This window comes from Zootermopsis nevadensis, unplaced genomic scaffold, assembly GCF_977971745.1.
Source record: "Zootermopsis nevadensis isolate Lab colony 2312 unplaced genomic scaffold, Znev_1.0 Znev_ptg000061l, whole genome shotgun sequence".
NCBI classification, from domain to species: domain Eukaryota; kingdom Metazoa; phylum Arthropoda; class Insecta; order Blattodea; family Termopsidae; genus Zootermopsis; species Zootermopsis nevadensis.
In genome coordinates this window covers 1,020,284-1,045,795 of record NW_028259192.1, presented here as the reverse complement: position 1 = coordinate 1,045,795, position 25,512 = coordinate 1,020,284, and the positions used below count along the sequence as shown (strand labels likewise).

General features: G+C 43.1%; 1 protein-coding gene across 7 annotated transcripts in view; it reads right to left on the bottom strand.

The window, feature by feature from the left end:
* The window catches only part of LOC110836787 (uncharacterized), a 648,071-nt gene that overhangs the window by 155,874 nt on the left and 466,685 nt on the right, over positions 1-25,512 (bottom strand). The gene's annotated exons all lie outside the window — the stretch shown is intronic.

Sequence of the window (25,512 nt, the reverse complement as noted above, 5' to 3'; positions counted from 1 at the left end):
TTCCCTCGGGATTCATTTTCGACGCCTGACACTCGTCGCACGAAGATACGAGGAAGAATAAGCCGATGAAAGAGGGGAACAAACAAAGTTACGTGAATATGAGGAAGAAGGAAGAAGCGAATAGAGTGAGAATGTGGTCCAGGAAGAGAAAATCGATTATGTGAAGGGGAGTGGTAAAGAACGCCTACGAGCTATCAGAATTAGGATAGCGAAAGAGTAGAAAAAAATCCGCCAGAGGCAAACACACGAGAGAGAGAGAAAATGCATCGTTAAAGAGGACCAGTCCTCCAGCTGGCCCACACACGCTTCGGAGTGAATCCAAGCAGAAAATACTTTTTAGCGTCGTTCTTCTAGGCTTTAACGCTATCTTTAATCCTCATCTTCTTAATAAGCCATCTAATTTGTCATGTATTTCCCAAGGGTGTAATTTACACTCTGAAATAAATATCAAATCCCTGAAGAAGGAAGCAGCATGTGCAACCGAAACACTGGTATCTATCTACAGGTCAACATGACGTTGCAAGTGAGAAGACCAAGATCTTCAGGTCTCAGAACGGACACAATTATTTCTAAAGCTTGTTTCTGAACTACACAGGACAGATTTTAGAGAATTGAAATTAAAAATAAATTAAGGTATTTCAAGAAAAGGTCGACACGAAACGATGAGCTCGTCGTGAAATTATCAGGAACATGAAAACTCACTGCCGTGTTTTATAGGCGTCCGTAACCAATCGTGAGTCAGATTAATGAAGTCTGCACTCTCACATATTATTTTGTTAAGATACATTTTTAATATTATCATCTCATCTACGACCAGTTCTCTCAGGTACTTTATTCAGTTCAGTTTTTGTTGTTTTTGAAGCCCTTTAGGCACCTCCCTTATATCTGATGGCAGTGTTACATGCATCTTCGATTTCAGCCTCGTTAATATCGTCTGAAGATTATCCAGTCGGTTCTTTCAAAATTTTCTGTCCAACCCGGGCCTTATTTCTTCCCCCTATTGGCCCAAATGCTGCAGCCGTTCACCCTCAACTTACGTCCCTCCTTCCGTTTGAGACACACGTACCGCAGTTGCAAGAACATACGAGCAGTGGCTTCCGGAGTGCAAATGTTGACTCGTCGCTCGAAGAAGTTCTTTTAGGAGATGCGTCCAGTGAACCGGAGGAAATGGGCAAAGGTGGGATGAGCCCCAGGGGAATTCCTTGTCTGAGTGTTAGAGAATACACGCCTATTGATGGTGAGTAAAGCAATTTTCGTGCCATCAAACAGCAATCACATTTACTCAGATTCAACACGAATACAATTTGGTACTGAACCTTCGTGTGGGTGCTGGTAACGTACAGAAGTTGGCTCATTACCGGCGTTTCAGAGGGCCACACTGCCTCTATTATCAGGGCAGCTGAAACTCAGGGGCAAATATCCGTACCTCGAGAGGGGATCGATCCAGTGTTTATAAGACGAGTCATACAATTCGTGACCACAGGGCTCAGTTAGTAAGGCACAGGAAGAGATCCATCTTGACGTCATACGTAAGTGTTTTGTTTGTTTAACAACGCTTAATAAGCCGAACGACCTCTGTAACACCCGAGTGACGACGGGAAAGTCATGACCGATGATGGGGGCAGAAGTGGAAAGGCGGTCGTGGCTGATTTAAACCATTCCCTGCACCAGAAGATGCGACACAGTGGGCTTGTCTCCGGGTTGAGATTCGAACCATCGTGAACACACAGCAGAAGAGAACTCACAGACAACGTAAGAAGAGGCTGAATGCATAACAAGTGACGGAACAATAGCGCCGGATGATAAATGTGCTGACATCTGCGGGATTTTAACGTTAAGAGAGTTCGCGTTAATAGCAAAACCTTGCTCTAGAAAGTTACAATGTTATACAACCGACATTACGTCTAAAAAGCCCCCCCGAATAAAGTAGTTTTATTATAAGGCTACTCTATATTCACGTTATGAAAGTACTGGGTCGCGTATAAAATCCGTGGTCTTAACTTAAGGGTGAGTTAAAACCTTTCCTACCCCCAATATTTTAAACAATTAATTTCGCAACACCAGACTTCTTTTGTAGTCAATGGCCCGGACGAGTTAGTTGGCTTTCAGTGTCCCCTGCCGCAACTTTGGACTCCAGCCAAGATTTCCCGTACCCAGAAGCTTATTAACTCCAGCGCCACTTGTCATTGGTAGACGCTGGAATTCTTCGGACAGTAGAGCCGTCTGTGCCTTTATTTCTGGTATCGATTTGCTCCTGAACACATCTCTTTCATAACCTAACCTACTGAATATAAATTCATCTTTAATTTCTGTCTGCAAAGAACGTCTAATATTCCAGGAATGCAGAAACTTCCACAATGAAGAGCTTCGTAGTTCATTCTCTTCACGCAAAATTATCAGGATAATCGAGTAGAAGGGGGTGGGATGGGAGTGGAATGTATTCACAACGAGAGAGAAGACAAATGCGTATATTCCAGCTGGAAAAACTGACGGACAGAGATTATAACACGGGCGACTGAAGTTCCGACGGAGGCGACTCTGGTGGCAAGATGTGGAAACGACGATATAGTGGCACCTACGGTGGGGGGTGTGGCGGTCTATTTTGTGTTGGTGCGTTTTTGCACGAATCTGGCTTAAGTCACAATGTGTTTTTAAAACAAGTTGTATACATTTTTTATTTCAACGCTGCGATAAACAGTTTCATCTCCGTCTGCTTTGATGGTTCATGCGCTGTTGGTAATTTGTAACGCGTGTGATACCTTGAACGGAGTTTGAAGGCCGGGGAATTCGTGCGGGTTTTACCTCCACGCCCTCTTGCGTGATGCTGAGGCAGAGGACTAACTTTAACCTTTCCTTCTGACTGGACAGTTGAAGTGTTTGTTGTCTCATCTGTTAAGAGTTTGCAGAAGACAGGGCATTCTGTCGTCTCGACCATTGAAAAACCATCTATCTGTATCGGCAAAGTAGATCCGAGTCAGCATCGGGAAACACTGAAGGAGATGTACGTGGGCGGATGTTAGTCGTGGAGGAAAGACCTAGGCCGATATATTGGCTTCACGTCCTTAGCTGAAAGACACATGCGATCTCCTCGCCAACAAAATACGTCAGCTGCTACGTGGAGAGAGATTTTTCGCGAAACTCATAATGTGATCTACAAGGAAACGGAGAGAGCTCTTTCCTAAGGTGCTTTAAGGCTTTCTGAGACTGCTAATTTCATTCGCTTGTTTCCCCGCAAGTTTCCGACTAGATGTACGAGGTAAGCTTTAGAAGGGCGTGGTGAAACATTTTAGTTCAACCCGATGCGTGCTACAAATTTTAAGTAAACAGACTATGTGTTTACGTCTCGTCACCATTAAGTATCACACGTCATAACTGGCAGACCAAGGACTGGAATGAAGGATAATATTAAAATAGATCGTAAAACATTAGGGTGTATTCGTGACATGATTAAAAAATGGTAACCAGTCCTTGAGAACACACTAATATATTTTCCGCGTATATAAAGATCCATATAAATTGTGGGATATACTTCAACGAGACGGGAACGAAAATCGAATTTGATCGACAGCTTCTAGCCTAAGTTTCAGTACCAAATTTAATTAAAATCCGTTCATTAATGATGGGCAAGGGGACTGGACTTACCGATTATGTGTTAATTTTACGAGCCGTAGGGTTAGAACGGGGCAGCTGCAATCAGAAATACGACAAATGTTCGCATAACGACCCCCATTCCACCGGACCTCAGTTCCCTGGCGGACATAAACATAAACTACATTCTATCTCAGTTTTAGTTATAAATTGCTCAGAAGTGCATTTATTACCAACTACTACGAAAGTGAGCCATCAGAGCGAGTTATCAGATGAAACACATTACTGATGTTGTAACTTAAGTTAAGTAAATTATAGGGGTACTTCACCCTTAGTAAGGACGATGATTAAAAGTTGGACTTTGTTTTGTTTAACACAAAGCGACTGTGGAAAATTACAACTGGAACATTTAACTCTTTAGTTAATTGGCTACTGTATGAATCTGTACTGACGTTGTGAGATGTGTTAGGTGACTATACATTATTGTGAGCTGTGGGAGACTGTGAAATCTCCAAAATTCCGGGACAACCTCTTCGCACTAGATGTCACGATAATTACCAGCGGCATTTCACCATGAACGTTCTCCATTCCGGTCTACATTCGGCGGTTAACACTGACTGCAGAGCATTATAGTAAATAGCAAAGCGACTTCCTACGGGATGAACGACGGAGGTTCGACTCCCAGTTGTAGATTTGCCCTTACTCCTGTAGAGCAGGTATTTGGAAATTTTGACTCACATCTACCCAGAACACAGGTTAAGTTTCGGCTGCGCTGGAAATTCGGTGTAGCCCACTCTTACAAGTTTATATTTTCAAGGGGCTAGTAGATCGGTTTCTTGCCAGCTGCTTACGAGCATAAGACATATAAGTGTAAAATGATTCTCACCTCTTATTTATTTATTTATTTATTTATTATTATTATTATTTAGTGTTCTGTCTGACGACAGGTCCATATGAACAGGATCCTTCGATCCTTTTCTAGGACTGGGACCTGTTCATATACGTTCTTGGCAGATGATCCAGAAGTGGTTTGCCATTGCCTTCTTCTGTGTGTGAATGGAGTAATTGTTGGGATGCCACGGAGGAAAACTCCGTGTTGCCTAGACCACGGCCTTGCCCAACACAAGTTATAAATTAGGGCACCGCCGGGAATCGAACCCGAGACCCCAGGATTACAAAGCTAGACCACCGTGGCGGATATTCTCACCTCTACCTGCCAATAATTCTCAGATGTTACAACTGATCTACAAGTCCCTTGAAAATTAAACTTGTAAGAGTGGACGACACCGAATTTCCAGCCCGGCCTTCACGATACAGGAGGACACTTGTAGGCGTACAGAGACTGTACAGTGTGTTTCATTTGGATCAATGAAATATGAATTTTTAAACGGTCGAACGTTTGTTGCGGTCACCGTGTATAAAATTATTGCCTTGAAGTACCACAGTGCTTCCGTGTACGATCCAGAACGGCCGGTACAGCGGACCAAAACGTAAACACACACTGGTCATTAAGTTTCCAGGGCGGAAACAACCGCTTCGTGCTGCTTGTTTGTTTTATCGAGTTTAGGTCTCAGAAGTCCTTGTCCCTGCAGGGACCTCAGATCCGACTGCCTGTAAGGTGCTGTTCGTATTGCTTTCCGCTGTCCTTACCCTGAAGGTGAGGATACTCGTGTGGGCGAATGTCTAAGTCAGCGGTCTCAGTCTTTGGATCCCAGTGGGAACAAAAATTCGCTGCAGAAAATCAGTAACTGCGCAATTTGTATGATTCTCACCGCAAACAACGAAAACATCCTTAAATACAATTAATAATTTGATCTCTGTAATGGTAAAGTGTAATCTCTTTGACGTACGGGCTGAATACTTAATTGTTGTTTAGACTAATTTCGGCTGCAAGGAATTGAACGCCAAAAGGATGCAGTTTTTGCAGTTTATAAATCGCTTTCTTACGCACAGCAGACAGGAGGTGGTTCTGGAGTGTTCAGACGTGTAATTTTCGTGAAACCATGTCGATGAGATGAACGCAAAGACGGGACAAGGGGAGGAGTGCAGAATTAACCTTCGACGCACCAGAACGGATGGAGGTGACACCAAGTATCTTATAACCAGGCAATAGCAGGAGTTTGAATTGTGAGCTTAACGCTCCGACCGCCTTTACTCACATATAGGGATCGCACGGCACTGCGCTATCACACGAATCCATAAGTCAGAGAAGTTTCAAGTAGACACGTCGCTGGAATAAGTTCAAGTGGACGCATGAATACCCGAAACCATAAATTCCACCATCTAAAGAGGACCCTGTGTCGCAGAAACCAATCGACGTACGATTTTAAGCGGTACGTAAGATGACGTAGCTCATACACTTTACATTTTTTCTTTTATTTAATACGCGGAGCTTTCTTTCCTGTGTCCAATATAATGAACGATGTTCAGGTACTCGCATGTTATTTAGTACAGAACGCAAAAGTTTTATTAAGTTCATTTATTTAGTTCTTCCACTTATTTTGCACGAGGCAGAAATCCTGTTTCCTACTCAGGAGGGAAAATAAATACAGTGTACCGAAAAGGAATCGAACTTTCACGAAGACAAGTCCGTAATTTGTGGCGGCTGTCGGTTAGGTTAGGTTAGTTAGGTTATGTTAGGTTATGTTAGGTTAGGTTGGTTTAGGTTAGGTTAGGTTAGGTTATGTTATGTTAGGTTGGGTTAGTTTAGGTTAGGTTAGTTAGGTTGGGTTGAGTTAGGTTGGTTTAGGTTAGGTTTTGTTTGGTTAGGTTAGGTTAGGTTGAGTTAGGTTAGGTTGAGTTAGGTTAGGTTGGGTTGGGTTAGGTTAGGTTTTGTTTGGTTAGGTTGGGTTAGGTTTTGTTTGGTTAGGTTAGGTTAGGTTGGGTTGGGTTAGGTTTTGTTTGGTTAGGTTGGGTTAGGTTAGGTTAGGTTTAGTTAGGTTAGGTTAGGTTTTGTTTGGTTAGGTTGGCTTAGGTTAGGTTGGGTTGGATTGGGTTAGGTTAGGTTAGGTTAGGTTGGGTTAGGTTTTGTTTGGTTAGGTTGGGTTAGGTTAGGTTGGATTGGGTTAGGTTAGGTTAGGTTTGGTGTTTGCAAGTTGGCGGCTATGTCTCGGACCACACGTGGGTCAACAGTGGAAACCGTAGACTAGTTTTTGTGGGACATCTTATGGAAGTAGAGCAACTGAGAGACCATGACGCAGACGGCAGAATAACGTTAAATTTCACTTTAGTGAAACGATTGTGGGGGATGTACCTTCGGTTTAACTCGGCTCGAAAGAAGTTTCTTTGTCAGGGCATAAGTTGATAAACACTGGGGTTTCTTGAACATTCGATTTGTTATCGAATACTCCAGAAGTACTCCACACAAAGGAGCCTAGCACAACAGGACGGCGAAAAACGTAGCTTCCCGTGTTTGTGTTATGGCGGTAAAATTCCTCCTTCAGATGCGCCCAATGCGAGCGGACTTTCTTAGTTCATAATGTTGTCACCTCACGTCGACTAAAACCTGCTCAGACCTCCCACCGGGACAACTTTTCCTTTAGGACAAAGCAATGAATAATCTCATACAGACCGAGTCCCGGAAAAGTTATGTTTGAGAAAAGTCAGGTCCCCGATATTATTTAAAAAAGCCTTTGCCTTTAAACACGAAACTGCTGGCAATGACACACGATCTGAGGCCAGGAGAGAGGGAACAGAGAATGCGAGAGATGGAAAGACAGAAGATAATCTGAAGGTAATAGCACGAAACGGAATCCAATAGCAAAGTGGTTTTTGGGCTGGCGGGGGGGGGGGGGGGGGGCGAGGAATATTGTACGGAGTGCAAGAAAGCAGTTCTTAAGGGACAAAGCTTAGGGAAAATCGCATTACGTACAACTTGAGTAAAGAATGTCCTTTCCTGTCCCAAAGAAGTAACTCGTACGTACCGACTGACCAAATGAGTTAATAATTTTGACTAACGTAACAGGTGACTGACGGATTCAGTGACTATTCGATTAAGTGAAGACAGAAAATGTAATTGTCTAATTAATAACCAATCAGTCAACCAAGTTCCTTCTTCCTTTAGCTGATAGTTGTTCAATATGTTAATAAATTCCCTACTTTCACTGGTACAGCATCGATGTTCACACGAACCACATTCTATGTCATCGGAATGCTGATCACGGGTTAGCTCGACAACCTGTTTCTCTAATATCCATTACATCATTATCGTATTAATAAAATATAAACATTTGTTTACAAATGGCGTCTTCCCTTTTCGAAACAACCGAAATGTAAGCAGGGTTTCGTCATACATATTTGTTAAATGTTCGTATAATATACGGATATTTCAGTGTCGTCATACAATCTTTGCGAAGATTGCAGAATTACCTCAGGCGAGTTCCAGACATGAACTGGCCATCACGTAATTTTAGTTCAACCTCCAATAGGCATTACGTTAATGTAATCTTAAGGTATGGCGGTGGTATCCTTCTACTCTGAACTGAGATGGTACTTTCCTCCGAAACGTTTATGACGTATGAAGACAATGTATATAATATCGCACCGTATATGAGGTGGTCGTTTCATATTTTGTATTACTCATCGGACATCGTAGAATTTTTGTGGACAAACCACGTAAAGAGATTTCGTAATTGTGATTACTGACAATGCTTCATCTCTTACGAAAAATTCTTCAGGGTACATTAAACAATTTCAGGGCCATTTCCTTCTAAATCCTTTACAATCTCCATATACAGTTTAATTGGGTCATCGCTTAATCGGGGCAGACGTTTATTTGGGATAAATCTTAAAGATACCTACGGTGGTCTAGCGGTTAGAACGCTGGCCTTGTAATCCTGGGGTCTCGGGTTCGATTCCCGGCGGTGCCCAAATTTATAACTTGTGTTGGGCAAGGCCGTGGTCTAGGCAACACGGAGTTTTCCTCCGTGGCATCCCAACAATTACTCCATTCACACACACAGAAGAAGGCAATGGCAAACCACTTCTGGATCATCTGCCAAGAACGTATATGAACAGGTCCCAGTCCGAGAAAAGGATGGAAGGATCCTGTTCATATGGACCTGTCGTCAGACAGAACACTAAATAATAATAAGATGAGGTGGTCTAGCGGTTAGAACGCTGGCCTTGTAATCCTGGGGTCTCGGGTTCGATTCCCGGCGGTGCCCGAATTTATAACTTGTGTTGGGCAAGGCCGTGGTCTAGGCAACACGGAGTTTTCCTCCGTGGCATCCCAACAATTACTCCACTCACACACAGAAGAAGGCAATGGCAAACCACTTCTAGATCATCTGCCAAGAACGTATATGAACAGGTCCCAGTCCGAGAAAAGGATGGAAGGATCCTGTTCATATGGACCTGTCGTCAGACAGAACACTAAATAAAATAAAAAAAATCTTAAAGAACAAACCTTTTTAATTCTTTACGTGGAACTTCGCTTAACTGGGCCAAAGTGTTCTGGTCCCGATGTGTCCCAATTAACCGGGTTCCACTGTATACAGAATTCTTCAGACAAACTTAAGCTCCAGTGTCTCATTATCAGCCCACATTAACTGCTCTGGAGTTGAATCAGGACCTCCTCTATGGAGGCAACCGCCTGAGCTAAACGCTGAGGTCAGCGACTGATGGCGAGGGAGAACTCCCGTTTTTAAAATCCGGAATAAATACAATGAAAGCTAATGAATAAAAATATGAAAATGCTTGGGACTTCCACTTAAACAAAGATCTGATATGGGATGGCCTAAACTTGAACAGGGGATGCGGGCGATGAAAAATTCTATGTGTAACCACACGAGACAAGTTAAATAGGTACAGAATGCAGTAAGAACAAACCATGTGGAAAATCTCAGGATTCGAAGAGAGAGAAAGTAACACAGAATCGCACAAAGGCAAGCTGGAGAAATGACTGGGCGAACCGATCCTCCTCCTTCGCAAAACTTTACTGTTTTATTTCGTCCTATACTGGTAACTAGTTCCGAGAACGAACATGGAAAGATGGTATCTTCTCCCTCAGAGACACTGACCGGAAACGAGAGGATGTTTCAAAACGAAACTCACTTGCAGATCTAGGCGTTATGCATCTTGCATACTTCGTAGGATTTCAGGTCTTCACACGCGGTGGGTCCGATGATGGGGGCACAGCACACACGTCGGTAAACTTGTACCACGCTACAACCCAGACGCACGTTTCTTCAAGTTACATGCAAAATATTTGTATCTTTCCTTCCTCCCTCACTCGTAAGCTTTTATTCACATTAACACTCAAATCCACTCAACGTGATTTTCCGTATTATCTATATCAATACGGTACTTCTTGAGAAGATGGGAGTCGCTGAGCTAACCTAAAACTTCCCAGCCTCTTATACGAACAGATCCTCTGCGTACTAGTACTTCGGTCAACTGGGCACTATCCTCAGCCACATGAATCCTATCAACATTTTCATACTCCTGTCTTTTAAGGTCAGTTTTAATTCTATACTTCCGTCATCTCTCCTGTTACATTTTCCGCTTTCATATCGGCATAGAAACCTTCCTACTTGCATCATCGTCATCGTAATGTCATCAAACTGCGAGCTCCATTGCGGAATCACATGACCCGATCCAGAGTCTGTCAACCTCCGATCCAAATGCACACCAATGCTGTAAACCGAGAAGTGTCAGATTACTTAAAGCATTGTGGTTAATTACGCACTACAGAATTATTTCTGATCTAATATCAAGAGATGGGCAACCGAATTTTATGACAGACGTCATGGAAAATATATTATATTTTGTATTGCCATAATGAACTACATTCAAGCTAACAGTGCAACGACGGCAAGACACATTTTCACGTGATGTCGGAAGTGTTAAAAAAAAAGCTAATTCGGAAAATTGAAACATCTGTCGTAGCATGTTATAAACAGACCTGGTATTAAAACAGACAAGGTCTGATCCTTCGGCACCCTAAACTGCAAGTGCTTGTCGATTTGTTATGACGTTCGATTCTGAACACGCGTAAGAAACATGTATCAGATGTTCCAACGTTTCTGATCTTTCTCTGCGCACGACAGAATGTCCACGACGACCCTCACGGACACCGAATATTTCTAGTGCCACTGAGTGAGAGTCTAAAGTATTACATCAGGATGTAAGACGTAACTTTTGACCTTAAGAGCGCGGGCCTATGCTAAAATATTGTAAAGAAATTTGTAAACACCCGTTTGTTCCCGTAACGACTCCTCATATGATAGATCATAGAGCCCGCCACACAACGAAGGGACGTTCTTCATTTCTATCCCGCGGTGGGACCATTGTTCATGGCAGTGAGCGAACATTTTCTTTCCAACTTATCGTCAAGCAGACTTCTTACTTGCCGTGCAATTGGGAAATCTTAACTTCGGCTGCAGTGTAAAAAGAACGACTTCCATCATGTAGCAATGCGTGAAGTGAAAGATTCATGTAAGCCTACTCGAATAAAGCATATCAAGACATGAGGATTTTCCACATCACACAACGTGGTTCAGGTAAAAACGTGTCTGTTATGGGCGTTCAGTCCCATGCCACAGTGCAGGTGACCTCTCTGAAAACTAACTAACCAACCAGATGGCTTGCTGAACCCGAAGGTTCATCACCGAATTAACCAAAGCCCTCCACCGGACCCTGTCCTGGGCCAGTAAAATCCAGTCTCCATCAACTCCTATCTCCCATAGATCCCGCCTGACATTATCCTCCCATCTACGTCTAGGTCTCCGCAGCGGTCTCTTCCCCTCAGGCTTCCCAAATAGTGGACCCAACCAACAAGATGGCTTACGGAACTCGAAGGTTCATCACCGAATTAACCAAAGCCCTCCACCGGACCCTGTCCTGGGTCAACAAAATCCAGTTTCCTTCAACTCCTATCTCCCATAGATCCCGCCTGAGATTATCCTCCCATCTACGTCTAGGTCTCCCCAGCTGTCTCTTTCCCTCAGGCTTCCCAAATAGTGGACCCAACCAACAAGATGGCTTACGGAACTCGAAGGTTCATCACCGAATTAACCAAAGCCCTCCACCGGACCCTGTCCTGGGCCAACAAAATCCAGTTTCCTTCAACTCCTATCTCCCATAGATCCCGCCTGAGATTATCCTCCCATCTACGTCTAGGTCTCCCCAGCTGTCTCTTTCCCTCAGGCTTCCCAAATAGTGGACCCAACCAACAAGATGGCTTACGGAACTCGAAGGTTCATCACCGAATTAACCAAAGCCCTCCACCGGACCCTGTCCTGGGCCAACAAAATCCAGTTTCCTTCAACTCCTATCTCCCATAGATCCCGCCTGAGATTATCCTCCCATCTACGTCTAGGTCTCCCCAGCTGTCTCTTTCCCTCAGGCTTCCCAAATAGTGGACCCAACCAACAAGATGGCTTACGGAACTCGAAGGTTCATCACCGAATTAACCAAAGCCCTCCACCGGACCCTGTCCTGGGCCAACAAAATCCAGTTTCCTTCAACTCCTATCTCCCATAGATCCCGCCTGAGATTATCCTCCCATCTACGTCTAGGTCTCCCCAGCTGTCTCTTTCCCTCAGGCTTCCCAAATAGTGGACCCAACCAACAAGATGGCTTACGGAACTCGAAGGTTCATCACCGAATTAACCAAAGCCCTCCACCGGACCCTGTCCTGGGCCAACAAAATCCAGTTTCCTTCAACTCCTATCTCCCATAGATCCCGCCTGAGATTATCCTCCCATCTACGTCTAGGTCTCCCCAGCTGTCTCTTTCCCTCAGGCTTCCCAAATAGTGGACCCAACCAACAAGATGGCTTACGGAACACGAAGGTTCATCACCGAATTAACCAAAGCCCTCCACCGGCCTCTGTCCTGGGCCAACAAAATCCATTCTCCTTCAACTCCTATCTCCCATAGATCCCGCCTGAGATTATCCTCCCATCTACGTCTAGGTCTCCCCAGCTGTCTCTTTCCCTCAGGCTTCCCAAATAGTGGACCCAACCAACAAGATGGCTTACGGAACACGAAGGTTCATCACCGAATTAACCAAAGCCCTCCACCGGACCCTGTCCTGGGCCAACAAAATCCATTCTCCTTCAACTCCTATCTCCCATAGATCCCGCCTGAGATTATCCTCCCATCTACGTCTAGGTCTCCCCAGCTGTCTCTTTCCCTCAGGCTTCCCAAATAGTGGACCCAACCAACAAGATGGCTTACGGAACACGAAGGTTCATCACCGAATTAACCAAAGCCCTCCACCGGCCTCTGTCCTGGGTCAACAAAATCCATTCTCCTTCAACTCCTATCTCCCATAGATCCCGCCTGAGATTATCCTCCCATCTACGTCTAGGTCTCCCCAGCTGTCTCTTTCCCTCAGGCTTCCCAAATAGTGGACCCAACCAACAAGATGGCTTACGGAACACGAAGGTTCATCACCGAATTAACCAAAGCCCTCCACCGGCCTCTGTCCTGGGCCAACAAAATCCATTCTCCTTCAACTCCTATCTCCCATAGATCCCGCCTGAGATTATCCTCCCATCTACGTCTAGGTCTCCCCAGCTGTCTCTTTCCCTCAGGCTTCCCAAATAGTGGACCCAACCAACAAGATGGCTTACGGAACTCGAAGGTTCATCACCGAATTAACCAAAGCCCTCCACCGGACCCTGTCCTGGGCCAACAAAATCCAGTTTCCTTCAACTCCTATCTCCCATAGATCCCGCCTGAGATTATCCTCCCATCTACGTCTAGGTCTCCCCAGCTGTCTCTTTCCCTCAGGCTTCCCAAATAGTGGACCCAACCAACAAGATGGCTTACGGAACTCGAAGGTTCATCACCGAATTAACCAAAGCCCTCCACCGGACCCTGTCCTGGGTCAACAAAATCCATTCTCCTTCAACTCCTATCTCCCATAGATCCCGCCTGAGATTATCCTCCCATCTACGTCTAGGTCTCCCCAGCTGTCTCTTTCCCTCAGGCTTCCCAAATAGTGGACCCAACCAACAAGATGGCTTACGGAACTCGAAGGTTCATCACCGAATTAACCAAAGCCCTCCACCGGACCCTGTCCTGGGCCAACAAAATCCATTCTCCTTCAACTCCTATCTCCCATAGATCCCGCCTGAGATTATCCTCCCATCTACGTCTAGGTCTCCCCAGCTGTCTCTTTCCCTCAGGCTTCCCAAATAGTGGACCCAACCAACAAGATGGCTTACGGAACTCGAAGGTTCATCACCGAATTAACCAAAGCCCTCCACCGGACCCTGTCCTGGGTCAACAAAATCCATTCTCCTTCAACTCCTATCTCCCATAGATCCCGCCTGAGATTATCCTCCCATCTACGTCTAGGTCTCCCCAGCTGTCTCTTTCCCTCAGGCTTCCCAAATAGTGGACCCAACCAACAAGATGGCTTACGGAACTCGAAGGTTCATCACCGAATTAACCAAAGCCCTCCACCGGACCCTGTCCTGGGCCAGTAAAATCCAGTCTCCATCAACTCCTATCTCCCATAGATCCCGCCTGACATTATCCTCCCATCTACGTCTAGGTCTCCGCAGCGGTCTCTTCCCCTCAGGCTTCCCAAATAGTGGACCCAACCAACAAGATGGCTTACGGAACTCGAAGGTTCATCACCGAATTAACCAAAGCCCTCCACCGGACCCTGTCCTGGGTCAACAAAATCCATTCTCCTTCAACTCCTATCTCCCATAGATCCCGCCTGAGATTATCCTCCCATCTACGTCTGAGTACCATTTTGATTTGTTATTGTTTAAAATATTTGAACTTTGTAAAACCTTGAAAGGATTTATTAACCACCCTAAGATAATTTTGCCCGCGTGTCTTCTGACGACGAGACACTAACATGTACTTAGTCTTTTGGTTGGTCACTCCTTCCTTGTACAAACTAATGGCTTTAAGACCACACAGACGATGCTTATAATACTGGAATATAGTCCCATCTGGCGAACTGACTAAAGAACCCTCTTTCGGCATGATACCCACTACAGCTCTCACCAGATGCATCCGTAGCTCAGACACACGGCCAACCCAGAACGGACAAATCCCACACCTATGACAGCAATGTACTACGTCCACTTCACCTAAGCCAAGTAAAACGCCCAAACATCCCGAGACGCATACCCAGAAAGAGGTTAGAACGACTCCCAACTCAACTCCACGCGCTGGGCCGACAAATCATGTCCTATGGCCAGGCAAACCTCGTTACCAGCCTAGCCGAACAGAACGACATGACAACACACCACGACGAAAAGCAAAGCCGGATCATTTTCCTGCATTTTTTTGATTTTTTACAAATTTTGAAAAAATTGAAGTTTTTCAAAATTTTAAGAAAATTAAAAATCGCTGTAAATGTCATGAAAAGCGAAGATAACTAATAGTTTATTTTATATTAAATTTGAATTAGAAATTTTTCAATTTTTTTAGTTTTGTGCGATTTTTTGGACACTTTCCTGCATTTTTCGAAATTTCATAACTTTTGTCAATTTCATCCCCGCACGATCGCCGCCGGATCCGATCTCTGCATGACCCACGTCTGTGCCGCAAACTGTCTCAGACTCACGCGGTCTCCATCGGACTCGGTGTCTGCACCAACCGTTCTCTGTATATGCCTGGTCGTCTGTACAAAGCCCTGGATCGAAAGGCCGCTTGAGGCAAAGACCGGGTCAGGCAACAACGAGTCACGCAGATTCAGGGTAAAGCAAACACCGTATGAGGCGAGGAACGTGAGGCACAGACCGAGTAACGCAGAGACGGGGTGAGTCAGAGGCCGTCAAGCAGAGACCCGCTGAATCTCACCGTGTAAAGCAGACGCCGATTGACACACCGTGTCCTGCAGAGGCCGGTTGCTGCAGACATCGAGGCAGATGGCAACCGGGTGAGAGAGAGGCCGAGTCCGGCAGAGACAGAGTGAGGCATCCACCGAGGCTGGCATGCATATCTTGGGGAAACTTTTGAAATTTTTTTGAAAATTTTCTAAATTTTCGAAAAATCAAAAAATGCTGCAAATTGTCTGAAAAGCGCACAAAACCAAGAATTTTTTGAAAATTTTGAAAAAATTTGAAACTGGAATTTTTCAAAATTTTTTGGTTTTGTGCGCTTTTTGGACAATTTGCAGCATTTTTTGATTTTTCGAAAATTTTCAAATTTCTCAAAATTTCTCCACCTGATGCCTTGCAGACCTGGTCTGTGTCGGACTGTTTCTGATGTACTGTCTCAGAAGATCGCGGTCTGTGTCGAACTGTACTGTCTCTGACGATCGATGTCGGTGCCTCAACGGCCCTTTACGTCCCGTCTCTTCAAAGCCCAGTTCCGCAGACACCACGTAAGGCAGAGACCGAGACGGGCAGAAACACGGCTCACACACCGAGTCCTGCAGAGGCCGGTTGCTGCAGACACCGAGGCAGATGGCAACCGGGTGAGAGAGAGGCCGAGTCCGGTAGAGACAGAGTGAGGCATCCACCGAGGCTGGCATGCATCTCTTGGGGAGACTTTTGAAATTTTTTTTGAAAATTTTCAAAATGTTCGAAAAATCAAAAAAGGATGCAACTTGTGTGAAAAGCGCACAAAACCAAGAATTCTTTGGAAATTTTGAAAAAATTTGAAAGTGGAATTTTTCAAAAAATTTTGGTTTTGTGCGCTTCTTGGACAATTTGCAGCATTTTTTGATTTTTCCAAAAATTTTCAAATTTTTCGAAATTTCTTTAAAATTTCTCCCTAGCTGATGCCTTGCAGCCCTGGTCTGTGTCGGACTGTTTCTGATGTACTGTCTCAGAAGATCGCGGTCTTTTCCTCATCGTCCCTTTACGTGCCGTCTCTTCAAGGCCCAGTTCCGCAGACACCACGTAAGGCAGAGACCGAGACGGGCAGAAACACGGCTCACACACCGAGTCTTGCAGAAGCCGGTTGTTGCAGACACCGAGGCAGATGGCAACCGGGTGAGAGAGAGGCTGAGTCTGGCAGAGACAGAATGAGGCATCCACCGAGGCTTGCATGCATCTCTTGGGGAGACTTTTGAAATTTTTTTTGAAAATTTTCAAAATGTTCGAAAAATCAAAAAATGCTGCAAATTATGTGTAAAGCGCACAAAACCGAGAATTATTTGAAAATTTTGAAAAAATTTGAAAGTGGAATTTTTGAAAATTCTTTGGTTTTGTGCACTCTTTGGACAATTTGCAGCTTTTTTTGATTTTTCGAACATTTTCAAATTTTTCAAAATGCCTTTAAAAATTCTCCCCAGCTGATACCTTGCAGACCTAGTCTGTGTCGAACTGTTTCTGATGTACTGTCTCAGAAGTTCGCAGTCTGTGCCTCAAAGGCCCTTTACGTACCGTCTCTTCAAAGCGCAGTTCCGCAGACACCACGTAAGGCAGAGACCGAGACGGGCAGAAACACGGCTCACACACCGTCCTGCAGAGGCCGGTTGCTGCAGACACCGAGGCAGATGGCAACCGGTTGAGAGAGAGGCCGAGTCCGGCAGAGACAGAGTGAGGCATCCACCGAGGCTGGCATGCATATCTTGGGGACTTTTGATATTGTTTTTGAAAATTTTCAAAATTTTAATTTGAGAAATTTCAATTTTTTCGAAAAATTTCGAAAAACCAAAAAACGTGGGAAATCGTCCAAAAAGCGCACAAAACTAAGAATTTTTGAAAAATTTCAAGTTTTAATTTTATTCCAAATTTTCAGAAAATTTTTGGTTTTGTGTGCATTTCAGAAGGTATGCAGCGTTTTTTGATTTTTCGAAAAATTTGATAATTTTTTCTTCTAAATTTGACCTGTCCCATCCCTATCAGGACTAGACTCCCAAGTCTTGAGAAGTCACTTGTCCCAAGTCTTGAGACGTCACTCGTCCCAAGTCTTGAGAAGTCACTCGTCCCAAGTCTTGAGAAATTCTTGACCCAAGTCTTGAGAAGTAACTTGTCAGAAGTCTTGAGAAGTCACTTGTCCCAGGTATTGAGAAGTTCTTGTCCCAAGTCTTGAGAAGTCACTTGTCCCAAGTCTTGAGAAGTTCTTGTCCCAAGTCTTGAGAAGTCACTTGTCCCAAGTCTTGAGAAGTCACTCGTCCCAAGTCTTGAGAAGTCACTCGTCCCAAGTCTTGAGAAGTCACTCGTCCCAAGTCTTGAGAAGTCACTTGTCCCAAGTCTTGAGAAGTCACTCGTCCCAAGTCTTGAGAAGTTCTTGTCCCAAGTCTTGAGAAGTCACTTGTCCCAAGTCTTGAGAAGTCACTCGTCCCAAGTCTTGAGAATTAACTCGTCCCAAGCATTGAGAAGTTCTTGTCCCAAGTCTTGAGAAGTCACTTGTCCCAAGTCTTGAGAAGTCACTCGTCCCAAGTCTTGAGAAGTCACTCGTCCCAAGACTTGAGAAGTTCTTGTCCCAAGTCTTGAGAAGTCACTTGTCCCAAGTATTGAGAAGTTCTTGTCCCAAGTCTTGAGAAGTCACTCGTCCCAACTCTTGAGAAGTTCTTGTCCCAAGTCTTGAGAAGTCACTCGTCCCAAGTCTTGAGAAGTTCTTGTCTGCTTGTTTAGGGCTGTGCAACACCCGTCTTAGCTGAATTCAATTTTTTTTCGAAAATTTCGAAAATTCTTAGTTTTCTTCGCGTTTCACGCCATTTGCAGTCGTTTTTATTTTTTTTAAAATTTCGAAAAATTTTGAAAATTCTCAAAAAAAAGAAATTGAGAAATTTCAATTTTTTCGAAAAATTTCGAAAAATCGAAAAACGTGGCAAATCGTCCAAAACGCGCACAAAACTAAGAATTTTTGAAAATTTTCAAATTTAATTTTTTTCCGAATTTTCCGAAAATGTTTGGTTTTGTGCGTATTTCAGAAGGTTTGCAGCGTTTTTTGATTTTTCGAAAAATTTGATAATTTTTTCTTCTAAATTTGACCTGTCCCATCCCTATCAGGACTAGACTCCCAAGTCTTGAGAAGTCACTTGTCCCAAGTCTTGAGACGTCACTCGTCCCAAGTCTTGAGAAGTCACTCGTCCCAAGTCTTGAGAAGTTCTTGTCCCAAGTCTTGAGAAGTCACTCGTCCCAAGTCTTGAGAAGTCACTCGTCCCAAGTCTTGAGAAGTTCTTGTCCCAAGTCTTGAGAAGTCACTTGTCCCAAGTCTTGAGACGTCAGTCGTACCAAGTCTTGAGAAGTCCTTGTCCCAAGTCTTCAGAAGTCACTCGTCCCAAGTCTTGAGAAGTCCTTGTCCCAAGTCTTGAGAAGTTCTTGTCCCAAGTCTTGAGAAGTCACTCGTCCCAAGTCTTGAGAAGTTCTTGTCCCAAGTCTTGTCTGCTTGTTTAGGGCTGTGCAACACCCGTCTTAGCTGAATTCAATTTTTTTTCGAAAATTTCGAAAATTCTTAGTTTTCTTCGCGTTTCACGCCATTTGCAGTCGTTTTTAATTTTTTAAAAATTTCGAAAAATTTTGAAAATTCTCAAAAAAAAGAAATTGAGAAATTTCAATTTTTTCGAAAAATTTCGAAAAATCGAAAAACGTGGCAAATCGTCCAAAACGCGCACAAAACTAAGAATTTTTGAAAATTTTCAAATTTAATTTTTTTCCGAATTTTCCGAAAATGTTTGGTTTTGTGCGTATTTCAGAAGGTTTGCAGCGTTTTTTGATTTTTCGAAAAATTTGATAATTTTTTCTTCTAAATTTGACCTGTCCCATCCCTATCAGGACTAGACTCCCAAGTCTTGAGAAGTCACTTGTCCCAAGTCTTGAGACGTCACTCGTCCCAAGTCTTGAGAAGTCACTCGTCCCAAGTCTTGAGAAGTTCTTGTCCCAAGTCTTGAGAAGTCACTCGTCCCAAGTCTTGAGAAGTCACTCGTCCCAAGTCTTGAGAAGTTCTTGTCCCAAGTCTTGAGAAGTCACTTGTCCCAAGTCTTGAGACGTCAGTCGTACCAAGTCTTGAGAAGTCCTTGTCCCAAGTCTTCAGAAGTCACTCGTCCCAAGTCTTGAGAAGTCCTTGTCCCAAGTCTTGAGAAGTTCTTGTCCCAAGTCTTGAGAAGTCACTCGTCCCAAGTCTTGAGAAGTTCTTGTCCCAAGTCTTGTCTGCTTGTTTAGGGCTGTGCAACACCCGTCTTAGCTGAATTCAATTTTTTTTCGAAAATTTCGAAAATTCTTAGTTTTCTTCGCGTTTCACGCCATTTGCAGTCGTTTTTAATTTTTTAAAAATTTCGAAAAATTTTGAAAATTCTCAAAAAAAAGAAATTGAGAAATTTCAATTTTTTCGAAAAATTTCGAAAAATCGAAAAACGTGGCAAATCGTCCAAAACGCGCACAAAACTAAGAATTTTTGAAAATTTTCACTTTTAATTTTTTTCCGAATTTTCCGAAAATTTTTGGTTTTGTGCGCATTTGAGAAGGTTTGCAGCGTTTTTTGATTTTTCGAAAAATTTGAAAATTTTTCCTTCTAAATTTGACCTGTCCCATCCCTATTAGGACTAGACTCCCAAGTCTTGAGAAGTCACTTGTCCCAAGTCTTGAGAAGTCCTTGTCTCAAGTCTTGAGATCTTGTCCCAAGTCTTGAGAAGTCACTTGTCCCAAGTCTTGAGAATTCCTTGTCCCAAGTCTTGAGAAGTCACTCGTCCCAAGTCTTGAGAAGTCACTCGTCCCAAGTCTTGAGAAGTTCTTGTCCCAAGTCTTGAGAAGTCACTTGTCCCAAGTCTTGAGAAGTCACTTGTCCCAAGACTTGAGAAGTCCTTGTCCCAAGTCTTGAGAAGTTCTTGTCCCAAGTCTTGAGAAGTCACTTGTCCCAAGTCTTGAGAAGTCCTTGTCCCAAGTCTTGAGAAGTTCTTGTCCCAAGTCTTGAGAAGTCACTCGTCCCAAGTCTTGAGAAGTCACTCGTCCCAAGTCTTGAGAAGTTCTTGTCCCAAGTCTTGAGAAGTCACTTGTCCCAAGTCTTGAGAAGTCACTCGTCCCAAGTCTTGAGAAGTTCTTGTCCCAAGTCTTGAGAAGTCACTTGTCCCAAGTCTTGAGAAGTCACTCGTCCCAAGTTTTGAGAAGTCACTCGTCCCAAGTCTTGAGAAGTTCTTGTCCCAAGTCTTGAGAAGTCACTCGTCCCAAGTCTTGAGAAGTTCTTGTCCCAAGTCTTGAGAAGTCACTCGTCCCAAGTCTTGAGAAGTTCTTGTCCCAAGTCTTGAGAAGTCACTCGTCCCACGCCTTGAGAAGTTCTTGTCGCAAGTCTTGTCTGCTTGTTTAGGGCTGTGCAACACCCGTCTTAGCTGAATTCAATTTTTTTCGAAAATTTCGAAAATTCTTAGTTTTCTTCGCGTTTCACGCCATTTGCAGTCGTTTTTATTTTTTTTAAACTTTCGAAAAATTTTGAAAATTCTCAAAGGGGTACCCCTTTGAGAAATTTCAATTTTTTCGAAAAATTTCGAAAAATCGAAAAACGTGGCAAATCGTCCAAAAAGCGCACAAAACTAAGAATTTTTGAAAATTTTCAAATTTAATTTTTTTCCGAATTTTCCGAAAATGTTTGGTTTTGTGCGTATTTCAGAAGGTTTGCAGCGTTTTTTGATTTTTCGAAAAATTTGATAATTTTTTCTTCTAAATTTGACCTGTCCCATCCCTATCAGGACTAGACTCCCAAGTCTTGAGAAGTCACTTGTCCCAAGTCTTGAGACGTCACTCGTCCCAAGTCTTGAGAAGTCACTCGTCCCAAGTCTTGAGAAGTTCTTGTCCCAAGTCTTGAGAAGTCACTCGTCCCAAGTCTTGAGAAGTCACTCGTCCCAAGTCTTGAGAAGTTCTTGTCCCAAGTCTTGAGAAGTCACTTGTCCCAAGTCTTGAGACGTCAGTCGTACCAAGTCTTGAGAAGTCCTTGTCCCAAGTCTTCAGAAGTCACTCGTCCCAAGTCTTGAGAAGTCCTTGTCCCAAGTCTTGAGAAGTTCTTGTCCCAAGTCTTGAGAAGTCACTCGTCCCAAGTCTTGAGAAGTTCTTGTCCCAAGTCTTGTCTGCTTGTTTAGGGCTGTGCAACACCCGTCTTAGCTGAATTCAATTTTTTTTCGAAAATTTCGAAAATTCTTAGTTTTCTTCGCGTTTCACGCCATTTGCAGTCGTTTTTAATTTTTTAAAAATTTCGAAAAATTTTGAAAATTCTCAAAAAAAAGAAATTGAGAAATTTCAATTTTTTCGAAAAATTTCGAAAAATCGAAAAACGTGGCAAATCGTCCAAAACGCGCACAAAACTAAGAATTTTTGAAAATTTTCAAATTTAATTTTTTCCCGAATTTTCCGAAAATGTTTGGTTTTGTGCGTATTTCAGAAGGTTTGCAGCGTTTTTTGATTTTTCGAAAAATTTGATAATTTTTTCTTCTAAATTTGACCTGTCCCATCCCTATCAGGACTAGACTCCCAAGTCTTGAGAAGTCACTTGTCCCAAGTCTTGAGACGTCACTCGTCCCAAGTCTTGAGAAGTCACTCGTCCCAAGTCTTGAGAAGTTCTTGTCCCAAGTCTTGAGAAGTCACTCGTCCCAAGTCTTGAGAAGTCACTCGTCCCAAGTCTTGAGAAGTTCTTGTCCCAAGTCTTGAGAAGTCACTTGTCCCAAGTCTTGAGACGTCAGTCGTACCAAGTCTTGAGAAGTCCTTGTCCCAAGTCTTCAGAAGTCACTCGTCCCAAGTCTTGAGAAGTCCTTGTCCCAAGTCTTGAGAAGTTCTTGTCCCAAGTCTTGAGAAGTCACTCGTCCCAAGTCTTGAGAAGTTCTTGTCCCAAGTCTTGTCTGCTTGTTTAGGGCTGTGCAACACCCGTCTTAGCTGAATTCAATTTTTTTTCGAAAATTTCGAAAATTCTTAGTTTTCTTCGCGTTTCACGCCATTTGCAGTCGTTTTTAATTTTTTAAAAATTTCGAAAAATTTTGAAAATTCTCAAAAAAAAGAAATTGAGAAATTTCAATTTTTTCGAAAAATTTCGAAAAATCGAAAAACGTGGCAAATCGTCCAAAACGCGCACAAAACTAAGAATTTTTGAAAATTTTCACTTTTAATTTTTTTCCGAATTTTCCGAAAATTTTTGGTTTTGTGCGCATTTGAGAAGGTTTGCAGCGTTTTTTGATTTTTCGAAAAATTTGAAAATTTTTCCTTCTAAATTTGACCTGTCCCATCCCTATTAGGACTAGACTCCCAAGTCTTGAGAAGTCACTTGTCCCAAGTCTTGAGAAGTCCTTGTCTCAAGTCTTGAGATCTTGTCCCAAGTCTTGAGAAGTCACTTGTCCCAAGTCTTGAGAATTCCTTGTCCCAAGTCTTGAGAAGTCACTCGTCCCAAGTCTTGAGAAGTCACTCGTCCCAAGTCTTGAGAAGTTCTTGTCCCAAGTCTTGAGAAGTCACTTGTCCCAAGTCTTGAGAAGTCACTTGTCCCAAGACTTGAGAAGTCCTTGTCCCAAGTCTTGAGAAGTTCTTGTCCCAAGTCTTGAGAAGTCACTTGTCCCAAGTCTTGAGAAGTCCTTGTCCCAAGTCTTGAGAAGTTCTTGTCCCAAGTCTTGAGAAGTCACTCGTCCCAAGTCTTGAGAAGTCACTCGTCCCAAGTCTTGAGAAGTTCTTGTCCCAAGTCTTGAGAAGTCACTTGTCCCAAGTCTTGAGAAGTCACTCGTCCCAAGTCTTGAGAAGTTCTTGTCCCAAGTCTTGAGAAGTCACTTGTCCCAAGTCTTGAGAAGTCACTCGTCCCAAGTTTTGAGAAGTCACTCGTCCCAAGTCTTGAGAAGTTCTTGTCCCAAGTCTTGAGAAGTCACTCGTCCCAAGTCTTGAGAAGTTCTTGTCCCAAGTCTTGAGAAGTCACTCGTCCCAAGTCTTGAGAAGTTCTTGTCCCAAGTCTTGAGAAGTCACTCGTCCCACGCCTTGAGAAGTTCTTGTCGCAAGTCTTGTCTGCTTGTTTAGGGCTGTGCAACACCCGTCTTAGCTGAATTCAATTTTTTTCGAAAATTTCGAAAATTCTTAGTTTTCTTCGCGTTTCACGCCATTTGCAGTCGTTTTTAATTTTTTTAAAATTTCGAAAATTTTTCAAAATTCTCAAAGGGGTACCCCTTTGAGAAATTTCAATTTTTTCGAAAAATTTCGAAATTTCTAAAAACGTGACAAATCGTCCAAAACGCGCACAAAACTAAGAATTTTTGAAAATTTTCAACTTTTAATTTTTTTCCGAATTTTCCGAAAATTGTCTGCTTGTTTAGGGCTGTGCAACACCCGTCTTAGCTGAATTCAATTTTTTTCGAAAATTTTGAAAATTCTTAGTTTTCTTCGCGTTTCACGCCATTTGCAGTCGTTTTTAATTTTTTTAAAATTTCGAAAAATTTTCAAAATTCTCAAAGGGGTACCCCTTTGAGAAATTTCAATTTTTTCGAAAAATTTCGAAATTTCTAAAAACGTGACAAATCGTCCAAAACGCGTACAAAACTAAGAATTTTTGAAAATTTTCAACTTTTAATTTTTTTCCGAATTTTCCGAAAATTTTTGGTTTTGTGCGCATTTGAGAAGGTTTGCAGCGTTTTTTGATTTTTCGAAAAATTTGAAAAATTGTCCTTCTAAATTTGACCTGTCCCATCCCTATCAGGACTAGACTCCCAAGTCTTGAGAAGTCACTTGTCCCAAGACTTGAGAAGTCCTTGTCCCAAGTCTTGAGAAGTTCTTGTCCCAAGTCTTGAGAAGTCACTTGTCCCAAGTCTTGAGAAGTCCTTGTCCCAAGTCTTGAGAAGTTCTTGTCCCAAGTCTTGAGAAGTCACTCGTCCCAAGTCTTGAGAAGTCGCTCGTCCCAAGTCTTGAGAAGTTCTTGTCCCAAGTCTTGAGAAGTCACTTGTCCCAAGTCTTGAGAAGTCACTCGTCCCAAGTCTTGAGAAGTTTTTGTCCCAAGTCTTGAGAAGTCACTTGTCCCAAGTCTTGAGAAGTCACTCGTCCCAAGTTTTGAGAAGTCACTCGTCCCAAGTCTTGAGAAGTTCTTGTCCCAAGTCTTGAGAAGTCACTCGTCCCAAGTCTTGAGAAGTTCTTGTCCCAAGTCTTGAGAAGTCACTCGTCCCAAGTCTTGAGAAGTTCTTGTCCCAAGTCTTGAGAAGTCACTCGTCCCACGCCTTGAGAAGTTCTTGTCGCAAGTCTTGTCTGCTTGTTTAGGGCTGTGCAACACCCGTCTTAGCTGAATTCAATTTTTTTCGAAAATTTCGAAAATTCTTAGTTTTCTTCGCGTTTCACGCCATTTGCAGTCGTTTTTAATTTTTTTAAAATTTCGAAAAATTTTCAAAATTCTCAATTCCCTTTGAGAAATTTCAATTTTTTCGAAAAATTTCGAAAAATCGAAAAACGTGGCAAATCGTCCAAAACGCGCACAAAACTAAGAATTTTTGAAAATTTTCAACTTTTAATTTTTTTCCGAATTTTCCGAAAATTTTTGGTTTTGTGCGCATTTGAGAAGGTTTGCAGCGTTTTTTGATTTTTCGAAAAATTTGAAAATTTTTCCTTCTAAATTTGACCTGTCCCATCCCTATTAGGACTAGACTCCCAAGTCTTGAGAAGTCACTTGTCCCAAGTCTTGAGAAGTCCTTGTCTCAAGTCTTGAGATCTTGTCCCAAGTCTTGAGAAGTCACTTGTCCCAAGTCTTGAGAATTCCTTGTCCCAAGTCTTGAGAAGTCACTCGTCCCAAGTCTTGAGAAGTCACTCGTCCCAAGTCTTGAGAAGTTCTTGTCCCAAGTCTTGAGAAGTCACTTGTCCCAAGTCTTGAGAAGTCACTTGTCCCAAGACTTGAGAAGTCCTTGTCCCAAGTCTTGAGAAGTTCTTGTCCCAAGTCTTGAGAAGTCACTTGTCCCAAGTCTTGAGAAGTCCTTGTCCCAAGTCTTGAGAAGTTCTTGTCCCAAGTCTTGAGAAGTCACTCGTCCCAAGCCTTGAGAAGTTCTTGTCGCAAGTCTTGTCTGCTTGTTTAGGGCTGTGCAACACCCGTCTTAGCTGAATTCAATTTTTTTTCGATAATTCCGAAA